This window comes from Aquarana catesbeiana, linkage group LG01 (assembly GCF_042186555.1).
Source record: "Aquarana catesbeiana isolate 2022-GZ linkage group LG01, ASM4218655v1, whole genome shotgun sequence".
In the NCBI taxonomy this organism is placed as follows: Eukaryota; Metazoa; Chordata; class Amphibia; order Anura; family Ranidae; genus Aquarana; species Aquarana catesbeiana.
The window spans coordinates 908,182,036-908,194,643 of record NC_133324.1 but is presented as its reverse complement, the minus strand read 5'-3'; the positions used below and the strand labels follow the sequence as shown (position 1 = coordinate 908,194,643).

The window sequence follows — 12,608 nt, the reverse complement described above, 5'->3', positions numbered from 1 at the left end:
AACAGGTATCGCCACAGTAGAAGCTGCTATTACTACGGAGAGAGAACGGCAGGCCACTGCTTTGCCTGTTGTTGCCGAGAATGTTCCGGAGAGAGACACTGCTATTGCCGTCTCATCAGTGGACATTGCTTTGAATTCTGTGTCCACCACGCCTGCCTCTGTTGTACCTCTCCAGAGGAAGGTGGGATATGTGAAGGCTTCCCGCAGCTGTGGCCGAGGCCTACCCCAGAGACTACCCGAACCGGATCCAACAAAGTCCACGACGGGAACGGGTAAGCAGCTGATGGGGAATGTATCTGGGACTGTAAATAGGTATCTGCCAGCAGAAGAACTGGGAGATTCGGAAATAGAATCCTTGTCGGATCTTTCCGGTGATGATGACCTATTTGAGACTATGTCACAAGAGATGTTATGGGCACAAGGCGGGGATGTCGCCTCTGCTATGACTTTCCCTGAATGGACAGCCCTGAGTTCTGGGAAGACGTCACCCTGTTTGGAGCCACACAGCACTGTAAATTAGACATTGTCAAAAGTTGTTAGTTCACTTCAGACACCGGCTGGGTCTATGGTGAGAAAATCATTGGATTCGTGTGTGCCTCCTGGTATGGGGAAAAATAGATCCTTGCCCAAACTTGCACGTTTGCAGAGAATGTTGAACAAGCGTGTAGCTACGGAATATGGCTTGGAGTTCCCTTATGTCCCTCAGGACATAATGCAAGTGATTGAAGTTAACCGGGAACTTTGGTACAGTGAAGCTGTTTGGCACTATTTGTCTGTGCCTAAGCCTTTCCGAAAGACTGGATGTTCTGTTAAAATGGATGAACGTTTTAGTGGATGTTTTATGCACTGGAACTTCGGTCGGCACATCTATGCTGACAAAGTAGTTATCTGCAGGCCGGGAAAAGAGGACGTTGTATATTTCATTACCACAGTAGATAAACTGGGAAAGACACTGACCTTTCCAGATCCCCGGTTTTATTGGTGATTATGGACAAAAGAACTTTGGAGTTAGCTAGTTAGTGTCAGTATACAGAGATCTTCGTGGTCAAGATCTGGATATTCATCTCAGTGTTTCAAATCCAAGGACTTCTTTTTGCTAGCCGGATTTCTTTCATTTGAAGAAAAAAAATTATAAAGGGATGGACTCCTAAAGATTATTTTGATATAGATTATGGGAAGAGAGTCTCATTTTTAAATGAGGCTTTGCTCCTGAAGTTGTACAGGATATATGTGTGTTAATATGCTTTCCTTTTCAGGAACCATTTGATCCTCTATCAAGCTGTTAGGATTTTCAGCTAGATAGACAGTGAGGTTATGTACAGTCATAGGATGGCTTTGTTTATGGACGTGAACATATTGTTTTATAGATGTTAATCTTATAATGCCTTTCCACTGTCTTTCCTTCTTCTTTATCTAATCCAATTTTAAGCTCAAATACCTACTCTCAGGCTTGGGAGTTATTATCATTTTTTTTGGACAGACGGTGGGGACAATGTCTATTGTAGTGGGGGGAGTATGTAGCGCTGGTAGATTTGTGATCTACCATCTGATAGGTAAATTTAGTGAATTGCTCGTTAGAAGTTAGATTTGCCTCTGTTCCAGCTTGGCTGACGTTGCGGGTGATTCCACATTGTGCCGGTGGGTGTCGTCACCATTGGCAGGTGTTGGAAAAGCAACGTATTAAAGCTGATGAGTGCTCATCTGTCCCAGAGACAACTCGGTGGAGGTGGTCCTCCGAGTTGCATTCTGGGAGAGGGTATTTATGGGACAGACACCATGTTTAGGGGTTCGTTTTCAGCCACCTGCTGGCCCTCCTGGGTCCAAGTACTGTGTCTGACATTCATCGCAAACCAATACATCCTGTGGCAGAGGATCGTACGGGTTTATTTCAAGCAAGTCTGTGGCAGAGACTTTTGTTCGTGCTACGTACTGGCTGCTAGGCAAGTGAGAGAGGCCTATCCAGGCAAGCAAAGTTCGTGTCCCACAAAAAAGGAGATTGCATTCAATTACAGTATTCAACTTTAAAGGATGTTCTAAAGGAACCTAAAGAAAGGTATTTGAGCTTCCCTGCAGTTTTCCTCCTGCCTCTTTCCTGCTACTTCCTTTGTTACTTGGTTCAATAAAGCATTGAAAACGTACTCAAGTGTTGGTACTTATGTCGTCCAGAGGTAAACTCAACGCAACCCTAGACTCGGTGCCAGTGAAACAGAGGTATCGAGAGTGAAGGTAACAGCCCGTTTAAACCAGCAGCTCCACCGAGAGTTAGTGCTACATGTGCATGCTGGAAAACCAACCAAATGTAAGATGTAAGAATTGTTGCTGGTAAATCTGTTTGAATATCATCTTTTTTTAACTCTCCGTTTATTGGCTATATCTCTTTGTACCCTTTCTGTACTGCATACAGTAAGTAAAGGGCAAGCAAAAATCAATGTGTGTAAGATAATTGACTAAAACCAATTACATAACACTTGATGGTCTTTTGTTTACCTTAAACTGGCTATAGACAGGTGTTTTTTTTTTTATTCAGCCAGTATTCCTCCATCCACACAAGCATGATGGATAAAGGATTCCCACTGCCAGAACATTGTATTCCAACAGCGGGACCCACCACTGTCAGAATACACTACACAGCTGGTGCAGCTGATAGGCTGCATCTGCTGATCACCAAAAATTTTCCAGCATGTCCCTATGACAGAGATCGATGGAATGATTGACTTCTGTTGAGCAGGGACCACCACACATTGGTTGAAATTCTTCCGGTCCCTGCTGAACAGACCAAATTTTGATCTTGAGATACCTTCTCTTGACCTTGCATACACACCAGCAGACAGTGGCGGCCCGTCCATAGGGGGCGCCTGGGCATGGCCCCCCCCCCCCCCCTCCAGGCAGTCTCAAAAAAAAATAAAATGTCAAAAAAAATTTTTTTTAAAGCTGGCGCTTTAAAAATAAAATACACAAAAGGTCCTTAAGTGCACTGTGTTCGGACGCCGGATACAGTGCAATGCTGGACACAGTGTACTTATGGGAAGCGCCACGTCTATGCAATCACAAGATTGCATAGGTGGCGCTTCATTTGTGGGCGTGTAGCCCGCCTTGTGGCGCTTTCTGAAGCGCCGAGTAGCTTCTGCCCAGCCCTAGTATCTATTACTATGGCCGGGCGGTTTGATTGACATCTGAGTATGATGTCACTTCCTGTTTCTCTCCAATTGCGCCCAGGAGAGAGAAGCAGGAAGTATGAGAACAACGGAGCTCTCCAGGAGACACCGCTGGAGAGGACAACACACAGCAAGGTAAGTAACCGGGGGAGGGGGTATTGATGGTGACACACTCTGCAATCTGGTGACACACTCTGCAATCTGGTGACACACGCTGCAATCTGGTGACACACTCTGCAATCTGGTGACACACGCTGCAATCTGGTGACACACTCTGCAATCTGGTGACACACACTGCAATCTGGTGACACACTCTGCAATCTGGTGACACACGCTGCAATCTGGTGACACACTCTGCAATCTGGTGACACACGCTGCAATCTGGTGACACACTCAGCAATCTGGTGACACACGCTGCAAACTGGTAACACACTCTGTAATTTGGTGACACACGCTGCTGCAATTTGGTGACACACGCTGCTGCAATTTGGTGACACACGCTGCTGCAATTTGGTGACAGACGCTGCAATTTGGTGACACATCCTGCAATTTGGTGACACGCGCTGCAATTTGGTGACACATGCTGCTGCAATTTGGTGGTGACACACGCTGCAATTTGGTGACACATGCTGCTGCAATTTGGTGACACACACTGCAATTTGGTGACACATGCTGCTGCAATTTGGTGACACATGCTGCAATTTAGTGACACATTCTGCTGCAATTTGGTGACACATGCTGCTGCAATTTGGTGACACATGCTGCTGCAATTTGGTGACACATGCTGCAATTTGGTGACACATTCTACTGCAAATTGGTGACACATTCTGCTGCAATTTGGTGACATATGCTGCTGCAATTTGGTGGTGACACACGCTGCAATTTGGTGACACATGCTGCTGCAATTTGGTGACACATGCTGCTGCAATTTGGTGACACATGCTGCTGCAATTTGGTGGTGACACATGCTGCTGCAATTTGGTGGTGACACATGCTGCTGCAATTTGGTGACACATGCTGCTGCAATTTGGTGGTGACACATGCTGCTGCAATTTGGTGGTGATACATGCTGCTGCAATTTGGTGGTGACACATGCTGCTGCATTTGGTGGGACACAGGCTGCATGTAAGGAGGGACTCCGCTAGGGGCACCTGATGTAAGGAGGGACTCCGCTGGGGACACCCGATGGCATCTGGTGGCAGGCGACATGGCTAGTGACATGCTCAGGGCTCCCACTGATTCTGCATTATGGTGAGTTGAATGATTTCATTTTATATTACAATGTAATAATATAAATAATGAGCTTCAATCATCCTGACACCATAACAATCATGGTGCCAGGATGATTGAAGCGCTAACACCAGGTGTTTGGAGTATCTTTATCTGCTGATTGTTAAACTTTCTAGAATACACATATTCTATTGTTGTGTAGGATCTGGACCTGTTGTCCCTTCAGCCCTCTTTCCCTCTCCCTCCATCCCTCGTTCATCTCAGACACTAACCACACCACCTTAGAGCCACGCCCACTATTTTGCTGAAACCACGCCCATTTTCACCAAGTGTGAGGGGTCAAAAAGGAAGGGCGGGGCCTAGCGCCCCCCCATCCTAAAACTTAAATGGACAGGGGTTGGTGCTGAGTTGGTCTAAGGGGTAGGTGAACCCACATCCCAAATTGAACTAGCTACATGGAAATTGATCCTCTTACGGGACTTTAAAGGGGACACCTACTCACAGGTCATAAAGAGTGTGGGAGATACAAAAAAGTTGTATGATAAAGTGTTTATTAGTAGTATAGATCTTTAAATGGATCTATGGTACATGGGGTAAATGTGCAGCATGCGTGATACATACGAGAAAAAAGCAATACAAAATGCAAAGAATAATTCACAATCATAGAACGCCAAAACACATGGAACACATATGCGGGGAGTACCCGACGCGTTTCGAGATATACTCTTCCTCAGGGGTATCAGATTGGAATCAGCGAGCAAAAGGTATGTCTATAAATTGAAAAAACAATTATAAACCAATTATAAGGATGTTGTCATCAATGATATACATGGACATAGATGTATCAAGAAGGTAATAGTTAAAGGATGAGTATACAATATATATGAAAAAACACAACGGTTACTAACCATATAGTATTGCTTGAAGGGCATGTGTCAATGCTGCATTTTGTATTTGTATAAAGTCCCGTAAGAGGATCAATTTCCATGTAGCCCATCCTAAAACTTCACCAGCCGCCACTGCCAGCAGAGGCAAAAGTTATACACTCCCTGTTGAATTTAAAATTCACTTACTTTATGAATAATGAAAAGAAAGGGAGAAGTCGGGTGAAAAAAGAATCCTAAAAGTTGCCAACAAATTAATTAGGAGAAAGGACACTTGAAAGCATTCTTTTTAGATAAATAGTAATATATTTTTGAAAGGTTTACATGCAAGCAGCATAACAAACTCTTCAAAAGCACTATTATATGGCCACTTTCATAGGGGTGTTGTCTTCATTCAGCAGGAGATCCTTGAACAGATCCCATGATAAATCAGAGTTGAAAAAGATGGACATCAGTTTTATGACAAACCAGTGCCTGTTTTTGTCAGAAAGTCTGAGTGAAAGGAGTCCAACACTTCTAGTATTCACCATCACCCACCAAGAAAGGAGGGTAGGAATGTGGTGGGATCCGTAAGGGTACAACAATTAAGTTTTGAACTGACCAATTCTGGTAGATGTTGGAGAGTAATGCCCCATACACACGATCAGGCTTTCCACCAACAAAATCATGGATTTTTGTTCGAAGGATGTTGGCTCAAACTTGTCTTGCATACACACGGTTACACAAATGTTGGCCAACAATTACGAACATGGGAACGCAGTGACGTACAAGACGTACGACGAGCCGAGAAAAAGGAAGTTCAATAGCCTGTGCGGCTCCTTCTGCTTGATTCCGAGCATGCGTGATCTTTTGTGCGTCGGACTTGTGTACACACGATCGGACTTTCCGACAACAAAGTTTTGTTAGTTGAAAATTTGAGAACCTGCTAGCAAACATTTGTTGGTGAAAAGTCCGACAGCAAATGTTCGATGGAGCATACACATGGTTGGACTTTCCGACAACAAGCTCACGTCCAATATTTCCCATCGGAAAATCGGACCGTGTGTACGCAGCATTAGACCACTTGCCGACTTCTTATATTTCTGATTTTCCATTTGTCAGATTACAGCATTTGACATTCCCCAGGCCTGTACATCTATTGTTCATATCAGTAGGAAGTCCCACCCTTGGATTTGGATGGATATGGGCAGTGTTGTCAGTAGGAATTCTTTCCCTAAATTTCCCTTTTATCTTAAAGTAGAACTATAGGCAAAGCTTTTTTTTTCATTTCGGATTGAGTACAGGAGGGTTATACCCCTGTTGGTTTATTCTTTGCCATCTGTGCCCCACTGGGTAGATTTACCTTCATAGTCTCATAGCCAAAACATAAAGTGAAAGGAAATCCCTTCAAATTACGGGAATTCCTTTGGGACCCCCAGGCCATCAGAACTTGTGTCCCCATTGGAAGATTTCCCCTCTATTACTTTTCTGGTGACAGCCCAAAACTTTGGATTTTCTTTTACTTTCACTTTTAATGATAATAGTAAACAGGACAAATAGAGAGAGTAAATCTCCCTAAGGCCGGGTTCACACTGGTCCGACAAATGCTCTGACATTAGGAGCTCATGTCGCATGACGTGTGAAATTCAATGTTTCCCTATGGGAGCCATCCTAACTGGTCCAACACAAGTCATTCCGACTTTAGAAATGCTCCCTGTACTACTTTGGTCAAACTTTGATCCTACTTCAGCCCATTGACTATCATTGAAGTCGGATCGCCGTCTCGCATGATCCGACTTCGGCATGTGACTTGTGCTCAGATGATCTTGAGGGGGAACTCTGCGCCAAATTTTAAATAAAAAAACGGCATGGGTTCCCCCTCCAAGAGCATACCAGGCCCTTGGGTCTGGTATGGACCTTAAGGGGAACCCCCCTACACCGAAAAAACAGCGTGGGGGTCCCCCCAAATCCATACCAGACCCTTATCTGAGCACGCAGCCCGGCCGGTCAGAAATGAGGGTGGGGATGAGCGAGCGCCCCCCCCTTCTGAACTGTACCAGGCCGCATGCCCTCAACATGGGGGGTGGGTGGTTTGGGGGAGGGGGCGCCCTGCGTGCCTTCCCACCCCAAAGCACCTTGTCCCTATACTGATGAGGACAAGGGCCTCTTCCCGACAACCCTGGCCGTTGGTTGTTGGGGTCTGCGGGCGGGGGGCTTATTGGAATCCGGGAGCCCCCTTTAGTAAGAGGGCCCCCAGATCCCAGCCCCCCACCCTATGTGAATGAGTATGGGGTGCATGGTACCCCTACCCATTCATCTAGGGAAAAAGTGTCAATAAAAAAACACAGTATACAGGTTTTTAAAGTAATTTATTAGGCCGCTCTCGGGGTCCTCTTCCGACTTCAGGGGTCTTCTCCGGCATCTTCTCCTGGTGTCCGGATCTTCTGCTGACTTCTGCCGATGTTGACACAACGCTCTCTCCAGCTGGAATGCTCTCTGAGCGCTCCGCAATGGACTTATATAGGCGGTGACCCCGCCCCCTTATGAGGTCACTCTCCAGGGGCATGCTGGGACTATGTCGTCATAAGGGGGCGTGGTCAACATCACCCGGTGACCACGCCCCCTAAAACGTCACAGTCCCAGCATGCCTAGGGACTGTGATGGCATAAGGGGGCGGGGTCACCTATGTAAGTCAAATCGGAGTGCTGAGAGAACATTCCAGCCGGAGAGAGCGTCGTGTCAACATGGGAAGAAGACAAGAAGGCAAGAAGGCAGAAGTCCGGGCCACCGCTAGCAAAAGAGCTGCAGAAGATAGCGGAGGAGCCGGCAGAAGATCAGGACACCGGGAGCAGATGCCAGAGAGACCCCCTAAGTCGGAAGAAGACCCCCGGAGTCGGAAGAAGACCCCCGGAGTCGCCTAATAAATTACTTTAAAAACTTGTGTACTGTGTTTTTTCATTGACACTTTTTTCCCTAGGTGAATGGGTAGGGGTACCACGTACCCCATACTCATTCACAAAGGGTGGGGGGCCGGGATCTGGGGGCCCCCTTATTATCCACTATGATCTGAATGCACTGGATCAGACACAATGGGAGATCTTTGGAAATCATTGGAAACTGTAAAGTAAATATTAATTAAAATGCAATAAATATATTTTTTATTACTAATTGTCAGTGGGTTTACTTACATCCTTTGTTTAAGCTCATAGTGAACTGGTTAGGGGTATGAGGAAAATCTTAAACCAGTTCACCAGGGAGGGGAGGATTACCCACTTGACCCTACTGTATAGGGTGCTGATAGGTGTTACATAAGCAACACCTATGTTGGCACTAGGTTGCCATAGGGCTCGGTGCCCATCCATCAGCATTGAGCCCCAGCGCTTTGGAATAGGGACCCCTGTTTTTAGAAAACTCTACTCAAAGCTACCCCCCATGCCTAATTGGTATCAGCATAGCAAGGGGGGGGGGTGTTTGCAGTTTCTCTGCTATGAGGAAACAACTCCACATGCTTGGCATGCCTGGCTTGTTAGGTTTGGTATGTGGGGGCTATAGGTATATTGCTCCTAATAGACATGCTATTCAGTTTCAGTAAAAAAAAAAAAAAGCAATGAGTCCACAGCTCAAACAAGGAGAATTTAGTAAAAAAATGCTTGAAACTTGGCAAATCCTGGGAAAATCTTGGACAAGTCTCAGAGTCTTGGGGGTTGATTTACTAAAGGCAAATAGACTGTGCACTTTGCAGAGTGCAGTTGCCCTCTGCAGGTGCAATTGCTCCAGAGCTTAATAAATGAGGTAAGGCTTGACTTTGCAAAGAGTACCCAATCACGTGCAAGGAAAATAAAAAAAACATCATTTTTACTTGCATATGATTGGATGATGGAAGTCAGCAGAGCTTCTGCTCATTTACTAAGCTCTGGAGCAACTGCTCTTGCAGAGGGCAACTGCACTTTGCAAAGTGCACAGTCTTTTTCCCTTTAGTAAATCAACCCCTTGGTGTTGATCTGCTGAAGGCAAATATGCTGTTTACTTGCAAGGGAATTTTCCTTTGGTTCAGTAAATGTGGAGAAAATTTGCTTTGAAAAGAATACCCAATACAGAACAGGGAAAATAAAAAAACAGTATTTCTACTTACATATGATTAGATGATGGAGATGTAGCACCCTGGAGTTTAGGCAGGGTTGCTCCTCACAAATGTACCTGCCAGGAATAATTATCCTGGTTGATTGATAGAGATCTATTGATTTCTCTCTATGTTTGGCCTTGTTGAACTTTTATTTTCTACCACTAGGTGGCCGGGTACTTGGTGGTGCTAGATATGAGAAGGGCAACCCAAGGTCGGATTATGGGTATGTGGGGTATCTAAGCCAATGGACATGTGTTGTGTGAGATTGGGCCTATCCAGGGGACATCTGGCTGCTAGGCTGTGTGAGGGCCTATCCAGAAGTAAGAGAGCAGCACAGGGTTTGGATTGCGGCTTGCAGTCCAACCTGTAGTGATGGTTCTGACTGTAGTTGCTGAATTTTATTAAACAGCCACTCACCTGTCCCATGATCCAGCGGTGCACTCAGCCACACTGTGTTCTCCCCATGTTCTCCCTCGGCGGCGCCACCATATCTACTATTGGTACTCCGCTATGACAGCTTGTGGCTTCACAGCCGGGTGCCCACTGCGCATGCACAAGTGGCGTTGTGTCTGGTGACTGGTCCCAAAGTCTTCTAGGACCTGTCTTGTTTCCCAGAAGACTTCGGGAGGGAAAACTTCCACTTCCGATCACCTAAGGCGACCAGAATGGAAGCGGGAGCAGGTACCTGTCAAATTCCGTTACCTGCTCCCCCCCTCCTTACCAAAAGCTCAGTTTCACAAACAGGAGCCGGGGAGGAGGCCTTAAAGTGGAAGTTCCACTTTTGGGTGGAACTCTGCTTTAAAGCTAGGTTCACACTCGTGCGATGTAAGACATTGCATGTGATTTGCACCGCACTGCTGTGCAGATCACATGCGATGTCTGTGCAATCTGAATTCAACCATATAGGTTGTATGGCTGAATTTGCATTGCATTCGCACCAAAATGGTGCAGGGCCCTTTTTTTGGTCTGCACTGAAATTGGATCGCATGGATATGTAATCCGATTCCTGCACAATTGGCAGTTCGCAATGCGATCTGCAAACCGATCTGGGGGTGTCATTAACTTTGTATTGACACCCACAGTGGTTCGCATAGGGCAGTGTGAAGCACCCACGGGTGACTCTGGAATCGGGCGGGTTCTCGCATCGCATATGTGTGAACCGAGTCTAAAATACTGAAGTTTACTTTCATGTGGTTTTTCCCATGGATTTAAATGAATTTCACTGAAGTGGCTACATTTTGCTAAAATCTCTAGATTTTTGCTGGAATAATGGAAACGTCCCTTTTTATGTGTATTTGATCAGTATTTGCACGCTCCTTCTAACAGTAAATTTACATAGCCCAATTTTTTTGTATAATGTGAAAGATGATGTTACACCGAGTAAATAGACACCTAACATATCATGTGGTAAAATTGCGCACACTCGTGGAATGGCGACAAACTAGGGTACTTAAAAATCTCCATAGGCGATGCTTTAAAAAAAAATTTAACGACTACCAGTTTAGAGTTACAGTGGAGGTCCAGTGCTATAATTGTTGCTATTACGTATGTGTTCACTTTGGCGCCCGAGCACAAAGGGATGGGGCGCTTTAATTTAAAAAAAAAAAAATTATTTTTGCACTGTCCCTTTATTTATTTATTTATTTGATCACTTTTTACTGTCACAAACATCCCTTGTGACAGCAAGAGTCAGATGTCAGGTATTTTTTTGGGGGGATCTGGGGTTTTTAAGACCCCAAATCCCTCATTTTCACTCAAAAGCATTTAAAACGCCAAGTTTGGCTGTTCTGAATACTGACATTTTTTTAAATCTGCGCCTTTAATGCAATCGGAAAACCCAGAAGTGACGTTGTGACTTGTTTTTTTGTGCAAAAACAAGTCAAGGACAGTTGCGAGTTTCCTGAATCCCCTGAATCCCATTGCACCCTTACAAACCATCAGAAACCACCTTCATTCCAATGCATTTACTGAAATAGACAACTTTTGTTTAAAATTCCTGATTTTTTTTTTACGATATCATGAGCAAATTTAAGCTCAAGTTCACTTATCCCAAACAAGTGGTTGTGAAATTTGTAGAGGTTTTCTCTGGAAGTGGAAATATGAGCATCACTGCATGTAACATGGTGGGTGCAATCTACCCTGATATCACACTGCTGCTTTTTCACATTCTGCTGATCACTGAGATATATTATTCTTCATAAACTGTAATATTTTAATATTTCCTGTTTTGCATAGTGAGACTCTGAGATTATTTCCCTATAGATTTCATGTTATATAAACAGTTTACCATGAAGGTCAATGATCTGTGTGAGTGACAGACCAGACCCATCAAGATGCTTCCTCTGACATATCTACTCTGTGCCTTTTATGTCTACATCCAAGGTATTGGGATATTTTATGTTAATTTTGTCAGATATAAAATAATAATCAGGAACAGAAAAGGAAGTTGCATGTTATCAGATAACTCAGCAGATTTAAAAAGAATATCTAAAAACCCCTCTGGGGATTTTTTTTGGCATGCAATTATTGAATGGGGAACGTTGCTTAGCATTCTTGTTCATTGCAAACAGAACCTAGATCTTTGCATAGAGCTTAGATGTTATGCACAGAAAATTTAGCTATACTCTATATTGTTGCCTCTCATGAAGAAATCTATTGATAATACATGTCTCTTCTCATCCTCAGGATCCTGTGGACAGATTGTGATGACTCAGACTCCAGATTCTATCTCTGTGCCCCCGGGACAGACAATCACCATCACATGTACATCCAGTAAAAGTCTTTATTATTCTGCAGCAAGCGCTCACTTAATATCCTGGTACCAAAAGAAAACAGGACAATCTCCTAAACTCCTCTTGTATCACACCAGTTATCGAGCATCTGGGGTTCCAGATAGGTTCAGTGGATCTGGATCAGGAACTCAATTCACAATGACGATACAAGGAGCGAGTGAAGATGATGAAGGAAGTTATTACTGTCAGCAGTACATAGAGTACCCCCTCACACAGTGATACAGAGCCGTACAAAAACCTCCTTCCTCTTTTTGATGGTATAGGTATCTTGCAGTAGTTACCTGTTATTCATTTACAATGAAATCCCTGGTAACTGTCTACTGTATGCCCACCTAAATAACTCCCTACCCATCAGTTACACAGCCAATGCTATCATTTTAAATTTAATTTTCAATACATTTTAATTGAGTTTTTTAATTTTTTCAGTAAGAATGCCATTATATCC

The 12,608-nt window shown here is 44.4% G+C and overlaps 1 long non-coding RNA gene across 1 annotated transcript; it reads left to right on the top strand.

The window, feature by feature from the left end:
• The first annotated feature begins 11,647 nt into the window (after nucleotides 1-11,647).
• LOC141125745 (uncharacterized) lies at nucleotides 11,648-12,122 on the top strand. Its single transcript, XR_012241387.1, has 2 exons — nucleotides 11,648-11,753; nucleotides 12,057-12,122. It is a non-coding gene; the product is annotated as an uncharacterized lncRNA (long non-coding RNA).
• The last annotated feature ends 486 nt before the right edge of the window (nucleotides 12,123-12,608 follow it).